Source organism: Rana temporaria, chromosome 11 (genome assembly GCF_905171775.1).
Source record: "Rana temporaria chromosome 11, aRanTem1.1, whole genome shotgun sequence".
Lineage (NCBI taxonomy): Eukaryota > Metazoa > Chordata > Amphibia > Anura > Ranidae > Rana > Rana temporaria.
Window position 1 is genome coordinate 132,450,406 of NC_053499.1, and position 16,339 is coordinate 132,466,744.

Here is a 16,339-nt window from a genome sequence, read left to right on the forward strand (position 1 = left end):
CAGGGGTCTCCAAACTTTGTGAACAAAGGGCCAGTTTACTGTCCTTTAGACTTTAGGGGGCCACACTGTGGCTAACGGGAGTAGAAAACTTTGCTGGCATCAGTGGGAGAAAACCGTGCCCCATCTTTGGTATTAGGGTGAGGAATAATGCCCCATTGTTTGTGTCTGTGGGAGAAATTGTCAAAGGGTAGAATAGTGTCTAATATCAGTGGGATGAAGTGTGCCCCAAGGGCCAGATAAAGGCAGGCAAAGGGCCACATCTGGCCCCCCGGGCCGCAGTTTGGAGACCCCTGGTCTATGGCAGTGATGGCGCACCTATGGCACGTGTGCCACAGCTGGCACGCCAAGCCCTCTCTGTCGGCACGCCAGGGGAATGCCCCAGCCAGGCAGTCACTTGCACTGATGGTGCAGGAGCGGATGAGCCGGCTTCCTTCATTGTATCAGTGCCAGTAACGTCGGCAGTCATCTTGTTCCATGTGCGCTGTTTAGGGGGGGTCTAAAATTCTTCCTCCACCTTCCCGACTCTGTTCTGCAGCTTATTGCCTCCCCCGGACCCCTAAACCTATGGTAAGGCATTCGGGTACTCCTTTCTGCAGGTGCTTTATTCCAGCTCCCAATGCTCCAGGACGGCTTTGGTTCAGTCTGTCCTTCTTGTGAAGCCTGTAAAAAAGTGGAGGGGTAGAGGCAGTGCTCATAGCAGATCATCCATGGGGAGAGGTGCAGTGGTTGCTAGCTGACCTCCCGGTGGCTGGGATATCGAGGGGCGACTGAATGGTGGGGATTCCTCCAATACTGCCCGGGGAGAGCTGGATGATGAGGCCATGGAAAGGTAGGGAGAATGGATCCTCCGATCTACATTGTACTGTGTGTGGGGGGATGGGGATGTGAGTAGTACAGAAAGCATGTCAGGTAGGTGAGTGCATGCATCAGGTAGGTCAGTGTATGTTGCACAGTGCATTCTGAGCACAACGCATTCCTAATCCCTGCATTCTGATCGAATCTGGCAGAATCGTACGTTTTTGGTCCCTCAGGGCTCATTCAGAGAGATGATTAGTCGCATCCTCTGTACAGAGGTAGGTTTAATTCTGTGTTGGCACTTTGAAAGAAATAAGTTGGTTTTGCGTTGCGGTTTGGGCACTAAGGCTCAAAAAGGTTCGCCATCACTGGTCTATGAACACCCTAGGTCAGGGGTCTCCAAACTCTGGCTCTCCAATTGTTTAGGAACTACAATTCCCATCATGCCTAGTCATGCCGTTTAAAAGTCAGAGTTTTACAATGCCTCATGGGACGTGTAGTTCCGCAACAGCTAGAGGGCCATCGTTTGGAGATCTCTGCCTTAGGTCAAGTAAAGAATGCTGGGTTTTTGTTATGTTCAATTTTAAAGAATAGCCAAGTAACTTCCAGCTTGATATTTACATAGGAACTAGATTACCATAGCTTTTTGTTCTACATTGCATAAATAAAATGATGTAAAGTGACACTTCAGAGCAATCTCTTTACGCCGATCAGCCATAACTTGACAACTTACCTAATATTGAGTGGATCCCGCTTTGCCGCCAAAACAACCCTGACCCGTCAAGGCATGGACACCATTAGACCCTTTGAAGGTATGCTGTGGTATCTGGCATAAAGCTGTCAGTAGCAGATACTTTATGTCCTGTAAGGCCCCGTACACACGGTCGGACAAAACCGATGAGAATGGTCCGGCGGACCGTTTTCATCGGTTCACCGCTGAAGTGGCCTGATGGTCTGATGTGTGTACACACCATCAGTTCAAAATCCGATGGGGTCAGAACTCGGTGACGTAAAACACACGACGTGCTGAAAAAAACGAAGTTGAATGCTTCCAAGCATGCGTCGACTTGATTCTGAGCATGCGCGGGTTTTGAACCGATGCTTTTCTGTACTAACCATCGGTTTGGTCCGATGGGGCAGCGGTCCATCGGTTCGGTTTTTGAAGCATGTTTAGAAATTTTGGACCGAAGGAAACCAGACTGATAGCCTATACACACTTTGGTTCGTTCTCATCGGACCAAACCGACCGCGTGTACGGGGCCTTAGTTGTAAGGTGGGGCCTCCATAGATCGCCCTTGTTTTTCCAGCACATCCCACATGTGCTCTATTGGATTGAGCTTTGGACAATTTGGAGTCAAAGCCAACACCTCTAACTCCTTGTGTTCCTCAATCCATTCTCGAACCATATTTGCAGTGTTGGAGGGCGCATTATCCTGCTGAAAGAGGTCACTGCCATCAGGAAATATAGTTTCCATGAAAAGGGTGTACTTGGTTCGTAACAATGGTTAGGTAGGTAGTACATGTCAATGTAACATCCATATGAATAGTAGGACCCAAGGTTTCCCAGCAGAATATTGCCCAACGCATCACACTGCCTCCGCCCGTGGTTCCCTCTTTCCGAAGTCATAGTGCATCCTGGTGTCATCTCTTCTCCAGGTAATTGATTCATAAACACCAGACCATTCACATGGGGTAAAATAAAACATGATCCATCACACCAAGCCACCTTCATCCATTGCTCAATGATCCAGTTTTGGTGCTCACATGACCATTTTAGGTGCATTTGGCTGTGGACATGGGTCAGCGTGGACCTCCGCCTAAATGGTCTTCGCGTACACAGCCCGATACAGAAGAAACTGCGATGTCCACATTTTCTGCTTTGAACACATTAACTTTGGTGTATGTATTAAAGAAGAGTTCCAGACAAAGGTTTTGTGTTTCGGATAAAATGAGGAAGAGATATAGGACCTTATCTACCTATATCGAATTGTGTCATGTTTTTTTTCCCCCCTCACTCCCTTTCCAAAAAGCGAGAGGATAAATTCCCAAAATGAGAGGGGATCCCAGCGGTTGTCCAGAAAATAAATAAGAGATGGATGAGACTGAAATCTCCCATAGCAGAGATGCAAATAGCAAAAAATAAACATTTAGAAAAAGAGCGCCAGACCATCATTTTAATTGTCCATATTATTTATTGTACGTTAAAATGTGACAAAGGAATTTAAACACCTGCCAACGCATTTCAGGGGCTGACTGTCCCCCTTCATCCAGCGCTGAAACAAAATACATTTAGGTAGATTCACGTAGAAAGGCTTATATTTAGGACGGCCTAGCCTGTTTAGGCTACACCGCCGTAAATTAACTAGGCTAGTAGTGATTTTCAAACCACTTACCTGCTAATCTACGGCGGCGTAGCCTCAAACGAGCGGGCGTAAGGGCGCCTAATTCAAATGACTTGGAGGGGGGCGTGTTGTATGGAAATGAGGCTTGACCTCACGTTTTTTGACGTATTTTGACACTGCGCATGCGCCGGGCGACTACATTTCCCAGTGCGCATTGCGGCTAAGTACGCCGTACGGGCCTATTGATTTCGACGCGGACGTAAACGACGTAACTCCCGATTCGCGGACGACTTATGCAAACGACGTAAAAAATTCGAACCTCGCAGCGGGAACGGCAGCCATACTTTAACATTGTTATTCCACCTCATAGGTGGAATAACTTTAGGCCGCCTAAGGCCTTACGGAAACAACGTTAATCGACTGCGGCGGGCTCGCGTACGTTCAGGAAACGGCGTAAAAGCTAATTTACATAATCTACCTTGGCCGCAATGGAAGCGCCATCTAGCGCCATCCAAAAAATTGCAAGCCAAGATAGAACGGCGCAAGCAGGCCTATCTTAGCTTTGTTTAAGCGTATCTCTGTTTGAGCATACGCTTAAACAAACGCCGGCGTAGATTCAGAGTTAGGTCGGCTTATCTACTGATAAGCCGGCCTAACTCTTTGTGAATCTACCTAATTGATATTCCAAACACAAGTAGCAAAAAAAAATGAAAAAGCAGCCAACACATTTCAGGGGCTGACTTTCCCCCTTCATCAGTGCTGAAACTAAATACATTGATATTCCAAATGTAAGTAGCAACAAATAAATTAAATAACAGCCAACACATTTCAGGGGCTGACTGTCCCCTTCATCGGTGCTGAAAACACAAATGGCAACAAAATTATAATGAAACTGAGCAAATGAGCACCAGACAATCATCTTAAAAGTCTATATTTTATTTATTGTAGGTAAAAATTTGATAAAAATAAATTAAAAGGCACCCATACACATTTCAGTGGCTGACAGCCCCCCTTCATCAGTGCTGAAACAAAATGCATTGATAATTAAAAAATTGCTTTTTGATTATTAATGTGTTTGTTTCAGAATTGATGGACTGATGGATTGTCAGCCCCTGAAACACATTGGATACCATTTTTATCTTCTTATTGTCACATTTTAACCTACAATAAATGATTATGGACAGTCAAGCCTTCCTTTTCTCAATTTCATTATTTCGTTGCTATCTGTGTCTCCGCTTTGGGAGATTTCACCTGGCTTCTCTTCGTCAGGTGCTCTTTTTCTCATTTCCATTTAGATTTGTCAGTTCAGGTGGCCACCATATCTGGAGAGGGCCCCCTCATGTTGCCAGAACTGCCAAGGTCTAGTCACCAAGTACAGCCAACACCTTGTGATTTGATGGATAAAAAGTCCAGTACCTCACATCTTCCGGCAGCAACAAAATTATCATAAACATCCTGAGACCCGGTTCACACTGGGGCGACCTGTCAGGTGGCTCAGCCGCCTGACAAGTCGCGGTCCACAGTAGTCAATGGAACCGTTCTAATAGGAGCGACGCAAGTCGCTCCGACTTAGAAAAAGGTTCCTGTATGACTTTGGGGGCGATTCGGGGTGACTTGCATTGACTTCAATACTGAAGTCATTTTGCAAGTTGCCTCTCAAGACGCCTTGAGATCGCCTTGCCGAGTCGCCCCCAAAGTCATGTCGCCTGTGTGTGAACCGGCTCTCACTCTTCCTCACTTTATCCAAAACTAAAATATGTTTTTTGGCTGGAGCTTTAACTTTTTTCTTATACTCCTTTTAATCTCATATACATTTTAGTTTTTCTTTTCATATTTGGTGGATATGTCTATACAGGAGATGCTAAGGAAATTGTTTACAACAGAATTTTGGCAAGGAGAAACATTTGTGTGCTTCCCTTCTTCCTCCTAGGATAGAATAGAATAGAATAAAAAAACAAACCTGTCCAACCTGAGCTTTATCTACTGAGTGTGTCTAATAATTTGCATGTAGCGCCTGAAGCGATTTGGATGCACCCATTTCACTTTCAGTAAAAATGTGAATAAAGTCGTTACGTAAACTCAAGGCGAGTTGCACTGATGCAGCCTTAGAATCTATCATTAAGGCTTTTCTGTGGTGCCAAAACATACAGCACTTCCTGGCTTGCAAACGTCAATTTTAAATATAGTAGCAAGTGTTTCAAGATGAAGAGGTTGCAGCCTGTGTGTGGTAGAGAGGATAGCTCATTGTTTCTATGTGCCCATTTCAACATCAGAAAAGGGTTTTCTATTTCCTGAGCCTAAATATGAGTTCTTTAACCGGTTCTGAAGATATTAGCTAGTAACTGTATGTAATTAAAGGTGTTTAATCCTCTCACAATAAACAGTGAGTAAATAAATAGATGAGTTCTGTGCTTTTAGCTTCCATGCTAAAAGTTATACGTATGTTATATATAATACATATTAGTTATTTGTATGTAATTGTATGCTGGATTTCCATATGAAAAAGGGACGACTCCTGAGACTACGAAGACCTATATATGTGGGGCTCCAAAGGCCAAACAGTTCTATTCGGGACACATCTTCACTGCTGACCACAATAACCTCCCATATTGGCACCTGAACTGTACATAGTCTGGTGTGAAAGGTTTGGAGACTGGTTAGGTGAGGCAGGCATTGAAAACAAGGCACCTAGGAAGAGCGATCGCGTACAATTCAGGCCCATCGTATACCTTGTCTTAAATGTGGAAGGTCGGATTGGTATTCTAGCAAGTGGAAACTTTGGAGAATGTATTGTAAAACTGATTTGTGTGCCTGAAGGCTCAGGCCCCGTACACACGTCCGAGGAACTCGACGTGCCAAACACATCGAGTTCCTCGTCGAGTTCTGTGTTAAAGCCGCCGAGGATCTCGGCAGGCCAACTTTCCTCATTGAACAGCAAGGAAATAGAGAACATGTTCTCTATTTGGCCCGACGAGTTCCTCGTCGGCTTCCTCGGTGGAAAGTGTACACACGACTGAGTTTCTAGGCAGAATCCAGCTCCGATCGAGTTTCTGGCTGAATTCTGCCGAGAAACTCGGTCGTGTGTACGGGGCCTCACACCTTATTTCTCTGTTCATTCCCTTTGACAATGCGAATGCCCCAGCCTAAGAGTTTAGGGCACCATGTAAAATTTTCGAAAGCTCTGCTCTACACCAGTTCCCCAATGGCTATTTTCTCATGGGGCAGGTTGCAGATGTGTGACACACTACGTAGAAAATAACTGCTATATTCAGATTGCAGAAGCTACGCTATTTTGGTCTCACGGTGAGTTGCATGGGTTTTGGAACCCATCCTCATCAGCAGATGGGAGCCTTCCTACCAGTGGACCTCATGGTAAGGACTGTAGTGCAGGATACATAGCAAGGTTAAGAAGACATTTCACTTCCCTACCTGCAAATATATAGGGAATATATATATATATATATATATATATATATATATATATATATATACACACAATTATATATAACTTCAATAAATTCTGATTATTTTAACCAGTCACTTTTAGTTTGAAGAACACTTGGGTGACACAAAAGGGAATTAGGGCCATATTCTGATACATTTCAGGCGGCGGAACGTATGTACTTTACGTTACGCCGCCGCAAGTTTAAGTGGCAAGTGCCGGATTCCCAAACCACTTACCTGTGAACTTGCGGCGGCATCGCGTAAAGTCCACCCGTGTAAGCCATCCTAATTCAAATGATCCAGGCAGGGGGCGTGGATCATTTAAATTCGTAATGCGCATGCTCCGTCGGGTAAATTACCCGACTTGCATCGCGCTAAATGACGTCTCACGGACGTCATTTGTTTTGACTGTAACGTAAATGGCGTCCAGCGCCATTCACGGACGACTTACGTAAACGACGTTCAATTTTGACATTTCGACGCGGGATCGACGGCCATACTTAACATTGAGTACGCCACCTAGGGGGCATCTTTATCTTTACGCCGCGTATCGCTTACGGAAACGACGTTAAAACACTACGGCGGGCAAGCGTACGTTCGAGAATCGGCGTGAGTAGTCATTTGCATATTCTACGCTGACCGCCACCTAGCGGTCAGCGTAAATATTGCAGCCTAAGATACAACGGCGCAGGCTGGTGTATCTTAGGCATGTTTAAGTGTATCTCATTTTGAGAATACACTTAAACATAGGAAAGGGACTTACGTAGGCGTATCTGTTGATACGCCTACGTAACTTGTTTAAGAATATGGCCCTTAGTGGGTACAACCTTATTGTGAGCAACTTCATGGAGAAGCTAATTTCCAGATAAGTAGCAGAAGTGTCAAAAACTCAACACAATGGCAACTGTACAATACAATTCTAATGCCGCGTACACACGATCATTTTTCAGCATGAACGAAAACGTTGTTTTTTAGCATGTCTATAAAACAACGTTTTCCCAACTTCATCATTAAAACGATGTTGCCTACACACCTTCGATTTTAAAAATTGATCTAGCAAAGCGTGGTGACGTACAACACGTATGACGGCACTTTAAAAGGGAAGTTCCATTCGCCTTTGGGCTGCTTTAGCTGATTCCGTGTTAAAGCGGGAGTTCACCCGAAATTTTTTTTTTAACATTAGATTCAGGCTCATTTTGTCAAGGGGAATCGGGTAGTTTTTTTTAAAATCGAAGCAGTACTTACCGTTTTAGAGAGCGATCTTCTCCGCCGCTTCCGGGTATGGGCTGCGGGACTTGGGCGTTCCTATTTGATTGACAGGCTTCCGACGGTCGCATACATCGCGTCACGAGTAGCCGAAAGAAGCCGAACGCCTGCGCACCGACATTCGGCTACTTTTGGAAAATCGTGACGCGATGTATGCGACCGTCGGAAGCCTGTCAATCAAATAGGAACGCCCAGTCCCGCAGCCCATACCCGGAAGCGGCGGAGAAGATCGCTCTCTAAAACGGTAAGTACTGCTTCGATTTAAAAAAAAAAAAACCCGATTCCCCTTGACAAAATGAGCATCTAATGTTAAAAATTAAGTTTTCGGGTGAACCTCCACTTTAATAAAAGACGATTCACGCTTTTTTGTCTGTTACAGCGTGATGAATGTGCTTACTCCATTATGAACGGTAGTTTTACCAGAACGAGCGCTCCCGTCTCATAACTTGCTTCTAAGCATGCGCAGGTTTTTTTCGTCGTTTTAGCCCACACACGATCATTTTTTACAACCCGAAAAACGACATTGTTTAAAACGACGTTAAAAAATGCAGCATTTTCGAATTTTTTGTCGTTTTTCAGAACCTGAAAAATTATGTGAAGCCCACACACGATCATTTTAAATTATGTTTTTGAAAAACAACGTTTTTTTCATGCTGAAAAATGATCGTGTGTACGCGGCATTACAGTTCAGTAATTGATAGACTTTCACTTTAAATTTTGGAAAGTCTGTTGCTGTTGAAACGAGAAAGGGGTAGACCTGCATAACAATATTCGTACGTATAATCCTATATATTCTTGTATCTTCATTCTAGAAGTTCTAGCACTTTTTGTATTTTAAAGCCCCATGGTGTAAATCAGATTTCCTCTTTTGTCCTTCTACATCAGTGGGGTAACTGAATTGAGAAAGAAGCGCTAATCTCATATTTTAGACAAAATAAAGCTTGAGAGCTTAAGGGAAATCCAAAGTGCGTTTGGCATTGAAAGAGTCGCCTATTGACACAGAAGGGAGAGGTGACTGTTTTAGACATTTAGGACACCGTGACGTCTTCTCCTGGCTTCCTAGAATCCAGAATTGCCTATAATTACAGTGTAGAGGTGCAAAGGTTCATTAAACTGTTGATAACACCCATTTGAAAAGAAATTTATATAACTGCCTTACTAATTTATGTACTGCTGTCACAGTTACCTGCCGTGAGACATTGCGAAGCTCCCTGTTTGTCTATAACCTACTAAACATTACTTTGTTTTAGGGAGGTAAAGGACATGAAGATGTTTCTGGAACTTAACATTTATGGGCCAGATTCTCAAAAGAGTTACGCCAGTGTATCTACTGATACACCCGCGTAATATCGAAATTCCCGCCGGCGTATCATTGTTTTGTATTCACAAAACAAGATACGCTGGAATTAGGCTAGGATCCGACTGGTGTAAGTCACTTACACCGTCGGATCCTAAATGCAATATAACGCTGACCGCTAGGTGGCGTTTACGTTCAAGTCTCATTTGACTATGCAAATGAGCCTGATACGCCGATTCCCGAACAAATTTGCATCGCTTACGTCGTTTCAGTAAGCGTAAGGTTACCCCTGCTATATGAGGGGTAACCTTACGCCAGTCCGCCGTATGCCATGTTAAGTATGGCGTCGGGTCCGCGTCGGCTTTTCCCGTCGGTTACGTCGTTTTCCTAAGTCGTTCTTGAATACGACTTTACGTCAATGACGCTCACGTCGGCGTCATTGACGTTTTCCGTCGTGAGCTGGAGCATGCGCACTGGGCTATTTTTCAGCCCGGCGCATGCGCAGTTTAATCGGCGCGGGGGCGCGCTTAATTTGAATACTAGCCGCCCCCTTTGAATTACGCGGCCATACGCCGGGCCATTTACACTACGCCGCCGCAAATTACGGAGCAAGTGTTTGGGGAATACGGCACTTGCTCCTGTAAGTTGTGGCGGCGTAGTGTAAATAGCTTACGCGCCCCCGCCGCAGGATGTACGAGAATCTGGCCTTATGTCCACAGTGCTTGTTAAAGAACCTCCCGCCATGTTGTCACATCCTGGTGGTTGTAAATACTAATGCCCCCTGCCCACATCCTACAGTGTAATGCCACGGCTCTGAGTGACCTATCGGTGGGTCTGTTGTTATGATATGGGAGGTGGGAGTATATGGAGGAAGTCCATATGGTAGCAACTAGCCCAATGTTGGTCGTTTCCCAGATCTGAGCATGGTCCGATGGGAGGGACACGTTAATATTAATATATATATATATATATATATATATATATATATACACACACACGTGTGTGCGTGTGCATGTGTGTGTGTGTGTGTGTGTGTGTGTGTGTGTGTATATATGTATAATTTTTTTTTTACTTTTAGCACGTCTGTAATGGTTTCTCCATTGCGTTAACTACATGTGAAGTTCACTGATTGACCTTATTTCTTGATCAAGATTTAATTTGAATCTACCAGCCCACAGTGAATCGTGAATATTTTGGTTTAGCTAACTATATGCCAGTAGTAGTTTCTCTCCTCCCACTGGTGACAGTCTGGCCCCATTAAGGTCTGAAGGACAATTTGTTTCGAACGTTTGGAGACCCCTGCTTTAAATAAAGGAACAAATGTTCATACAACAAAAATTCGACTTCGGGATTCAAGTTTTTCAAGCACCTGCGCATTACAATAATGATTTTTCAAAACTGGGAATCACGTACACACGATCGGACATTCCGACAACAAAACCGTGGATATTGGCTCAAACTTGTCTTGCATACACACGGTCGCACAAATGTTGTCGGAAATTAAGAACGCGGTCAAGTACAACACGTATGACGGCACTATTAATGGAAGTTCAATACCAGTCGTGTTAGTAGAAGTTTGGTGAGAGACGATTCGTGCTTTTCAGGCTCGTGCTTTTTAGTCCGTTACAGCGTGACAAATGTGCTATCTCCATACAAACGCTAGTTTTATCAGACCGAGCGATTCCGTCTCATACTTGATTCAGAGCATGCGTGGAATTTTGTGCATCGGAATTTTTTACACACGGTTGGAATTTACGAGAACGGATTTTGTTGTCGGAAAATTTGACAACTTTTTGTTGTCGGAAATTCCGACAGAAAATGTCCGATTGAAGCCTACACACGGTCCGAATTTCCCATTGAACATTTGTTGTCGGATATTCCAAGGGTGTGTACGCGGCATTAGACTTTAATTTGCGCAGAAAAGAGAACAATTTCCATCGTTTTTTTATTTTTCGGTTTTACTGTGGTCAAAAATTCTCTATACGTCCCCGTTAACTCTTGGTGGATCAAACAAAAATTCCAAAAATGAAAGCCTTTGCAAGAAAATCTACTGGTGTATGGCTAGCTCTAGTTCATTTGCCTCCAAAGACAGCGCTAATTATGATCATAAGTGATTTGGCCAACGTTGTATGCTATGGTGACCACACTTGGAAGAAGTTTGTTTTCTTTGCAGTTACAGAATAAAGGTTTCGTTACACAGATTAAGGTTTGGTTTGGCGTGCGACCAGAAGTCTTGTTTTCTTGGAACTACAATAAGCTGAACAAGCACAAGCTGAATGATTTCAGAGCTCGGAGATGCTGTGTTGCTGGATCATAGAGTTGGAGCCCGTTTTGTGAAATGCACAAAAGAGATCTGATTAGGGATTATTTATTAGAGCATAAATCTGATTATCAAATTTCAGCAGCCTGTTTGGCACAACAGTGTTGACGTATGTATTTCTATCACCGACCTTCCCCGAACAAATCCCAGCTTTGAAACAAGCCCCACCCTACTTAGGCCATAAATATAGCTTTGCTCAGCGACATCCATTCTCACTTCGTTTTTCAAAGCTCCACCCTTTTGGCCTTTGAAAACATCCCAGGACCGCTTGCAAATATGCCATTCACTTATACACAATAGGTAATCTGGTTTTGTGGCTGAAAGTGTTCTTGCATATGAGTAATAATTAGCAATAATAATATGAAGTACGGTAATCGTAATGGAATGTTGCTTGGTAAGAAACGTTTGTATTTTTGTTCATGTATCAGTGGAGCTTACCACGGGATGTCCCTTTCACAGCTATATAAATTTAAAATATTAAAATACCAGTATGTTTTTGGATTGAGGTGCATCAAAACAAAAGTTGTTCAATTATTGAAAATTCAAGTGATGAGCGCAAACTGAAATAATGAAAGAAAACAGTATAGCAATAAATACTGAAGTAATCACAATCTATAATGTGAGGACATATATGTGATGTACAGTCACATACAGCCACGAGAAACAAACAGTGAAAAAAGTCCTTACAGTGTAAAAATAAAAAATAAAAATAAGGATAAAAGTCCAAAAATTAGTGGGTGCAAAAAAATTGTGCAACAACTGATTCAGAAACTCCTGCCCATGGATGATAATGCAACAATCTGGAAGAATCTTCACAGGTATTGAGCTCACAGAGCGCTTACCTCCAAACAGCAGAAAATGCGCCTGAACGAATTCCTTAGGACACTGGAGTGGAATCTGGGGCGTCCTCTGTTGATGGAAGCAGTCCCGGTCCACAGCACGATAAGATCAGCTCACCACGACAACCATGAGTGGATCATAGATGGAGTAAAGAAATGCAGACTCTCATCGTGAAACATGTAAAACTCAATTGGTTTAATTGTTCAATTATTGTTTATTTTGTTGCTAAAAAAGTCACATCCTGCATAGAAAAGCCTGTCCTGTGTAGGTAGCTGCAGAGTGGGACCCTTGTGTGAAAGCAGTGGTCTCTCTGCAGTGGTCTGACAGATTAAAGCCTCGTACACACGATAGGATAGCCAGAGGACAACGGTCTGAAGGACCGGTTTCATCGGTCAAAACCGATCGTGTGTGGGCCCCATAGGTTATTTAACCTTCGGTTAAAAAAATTGGAACTTGCTTTAAAGTTTAACCGATGGACGCCTAACCGATAGGTCAGAACCGATTGTTAGTATACAAAAGCATCGGGGTTAAAAACCGGCGCATGCTCAGAATCAAGTCGACGCATGCTTGGAAGCATTGAACTTCGTTTTTTTCAGCACGTTGTCGTGTTTTACGTCACCGCGTTCTGACCCGATTGGTTATTTAACCTATGGTGTGTAGGCGTGACGGACCATCAGTCAGCTTCATCAGTTAACCTATGACAACGGTCATTCAGACCGTTGTCCTCTGACTATCCTATCGTGTGTACGAGGCCTAACTGCTGATTCAGACCTTTAGCTCTGCCTGATTGGACAGCTCTGGCTCTGATGTATTTAGCTGATTAAACTGAAGCTTCAGTTGGGATTTATTAGCCACTAGACCGAACTTTAAAGGGGAACGTCAGGAAAATATAAAAGTGCTATTATTGGTGGTCATTGGTACTTTTAAACCCTCCCACACCACTACAATAAGACAATTTTTATTTTTGGGTAAAAAAATAAGTTGTTTAGTCCATAGGAGTAAAAGCATGTCTTTGGAATTGAGGGAGGAAACCGGTGTACCCAGAGGAAAACCACACAGGGTGTTGAAGGAAACCGGAGTACCCGAAGGAAACCCACGCAGGCACAGGGGGAACATGCAAACTCCAGGCAGGTGCCGTGGTTGGGATTTGAACTAAATTGCCCTATACTTGACTGGAATCGGTTGTAACAGTGCTAACACCTTGTCAATCCATAGCTCCAGACCCGGTGTTTAGACTATGAGGCTTCCAATGCCTCCACAAGACACAATCCGCTGGGATCATACATGGGCTATATGAAGGAGGGGGGAGTTGGGCATCAGAGGTAAGCAGAGGGTACAGGGCGCAGGAGGTCTCTGGTGGCTCAGCTCTCTGGCATGTCTCAGTTGGGCTGGGAGCCTCATAATTAGCAGAAGGAGCACAGCAGCTTTGAGAGCTGGACACCTGCCTGAAACCCTCTTCACCCTGACTGCTGCAATCCCCATGGTGACCCCACACCCCTGGCGTATGAGCATTTTTTCACCCCCTACGCTCACCGTGCCTAACTGGGACTGCAGAAGCCCCACCAACCGCCACTGCCTGATGCTGGAGAGGTTCTCATCTCTCCTGTAACACTGCCCCCTTCTGTCCTGCTGCCCCCATTCTGTGACACTGGCCTCCTCCTGTCCTGCTGCTCCCCTACTGTTCCTCTGCCCACCTCCTGGGATGCTGTACCCCTCCTGTCCCACTGACCCCCTCCTGTTTAACTGCCCTCCTCTTGTGACACTGCCCCTCTCCTGTACCTCTGCCCCGTCTTGTGACACTGCCCCTCTCCTGTACCTCTGCCCCCTTCTTGTGATGCTGCCCCCCTCTTGTGATGCTGCCCCACCTCTTGTGACACTGCCCCTCTCCTGTACCTCTGCCCCCCCCTCTTGTGACACTGCCCCTCTCCTGTACCTCTGCCCCACCTCTTGTAATGCTGCCCCACCTTTTGTGATGCTGCCCCACCTTTTGTGATGCTGCCCCACCTCTTGTGATGCTGCCCCACCTCTTGTGATGCTGCCCCACCTCTTGTGACAGCCATACACGCTGCACTCCTCTCCCTGTACATACTATCCACCGCAATATACTCCGCACACCTCTCCTGCACATACCACCCTCTACCATATACTCTGCACTCCTCTCCTGCACATACCACACCATTGTACACTCCACACTGTACATTCTCTATTTAACATCACTACATTCTGCACTATGTAAGTCATCTCGGTTTCTATTTAGCCACGCACCCCTACGCCACGCACAATATTTAGCACAATGTAAACCACACCCACTTTTCCCTGCAGCACAATTATTTTCCTCTTCGATGCCTAGGGCTCACTTTTGATCTTGTACACAGGCCCACTGATTTCATGATACACCTCTGCATAGATGCCAACAATGGGGCACTAATCCTCCCCCTAGTACATGTTTACGTGTGCTGAGGGAGAAATGATTTGCATTGTCTACTCCCACTGATGTCAGGGCAATTTCTACTCCAAAAATAGCCACTGTCCGACTGAAGGGCCGTAAATTGGCGCTTTGTTTAGAAAGCTTGGCGTTTAGAAGAGTGGTGCAGGCTTTATACCTGTGCCACTCTTGGTTCCCCCATTGTTCTTTTATCACAGCAAGGGCTGCTGCTTTTCTGTAAATGCAGTGTTATGTGCCAGCTAAATGAAAAATTGCTTTGCAAAGTTTTATTAAACAATATTCTTCTATTGGAAAAAACACTTTAACACATGGTCCGATTTTTTAAATGCGCTGCTTTTTACTCTTAAGGAAGGATAAGCCTGTTTCCAAATTACCCAGTTCTCAGGAAACTGGCAGCCAAGTGCCTCAGTACATGAAAGGGAAATTGGCTGACAAGCATAGTGCAGTTTTTTTTATCTGTACAAAGGTTAAAGTAGCTTTTAATTCAGGAAAATTATTTTGGAAACGCTTAAAGCAAAGCGGTTCTTGGGTAAGGGCACCTAATAACATAAATTATTCCACCAATGCTCTTTTTCCTTTCCGTTGTATCTTGTGGAATTCTTAAAGCTGGCCTTTCAGTACTTTAAAATCCTTGACAGGTCATAATATACATCATCGGTATATTTGTTTTTCCAAAAGTCTGTACCTTTTATCATGAAAGTAGCAGTGCTTCAGCTCTGTTCAAGTGATACTAAAGTCTTGTTTTTTTAGTTAAAAATAACAAACGTGTTATACTTATTTCCTCTGTGCAGTGGTTTTGCACAGAGCAGCCCATATCCTCCTCTTCACGGGTCCCTCTTCGATGCTCATAGCCTCTCCCTTCTGTTGAGTGCCCCCACAGCAAGCAGCTCTCTATGGAGCTGGCTCACACACCTCCGCAGAGGTTTTCGTACGAATTGCACAGGAGCCCTGTGCGTCTTTTGGTCCGTTTCAGGTTCGAATTCAGCCCGAAATTTGGGCGGAAATCGGACCTAAAATGGTGACTGGAGACGCACCAGACTCCTGCTGTGAGCTCCTGCGTTCTCAAGTGTGAACCCAACCTCAATGGAAAAAGTGGCATTTGTCAGAAGTTAACAAATACAGATGGTGCAGCGCTCAAATAAAATAATAAAAGATGAACAGAGTCCATAAAATCGCAGTACGCCTCCAGTGAGTGCCAATGTAGACAGACATATGACTGTGTAGGTAACTTTACACGTGCTAGACACACATCCACCACCACATGAAATGGCCTCTCACCTCACCACCTGGACCCTTTGGGGCAGATCCACAAAGCGAGTACGCCGGCGTATCTACTGATACGCCGGCGTACTTTCAAATTTCCTGCGTCGTATCTTTGTTTTGAATTTTCAAAACAAGATACGACGGCATCTGGGTTAGATCTGACAGGCGTACGCCTTCGGATCTAAGATGAAATTCTTCGGCGTCCCTGGGTGGCGCTCCTGTCGTTTTCCGCGTTGAGTATGCAAATTGGCTATTTCCGACGAACGTACGAGCGGCCGCCGCAATCTTTTACGTCGTCTCTAGTTGGCTTTTTCCGGCGTATAGTT

The 16,339-nt window shown here is 44.6% G+C and overlaps 1 protein-coding gene across 4 annotated transcripts in view; it reads left to right on the top strand.

The window, feature by feature from the left end:
- The window catches only part of LOC120917707 (c-Maf inducing protein), a 251,803-nt gene that overhangs the window by 102,883 nt on the left and 132,581 nt on the right, over positions 1-16,339 (top strand). The gene's annotated exons all lie outside the window — the stretch shown is intronic.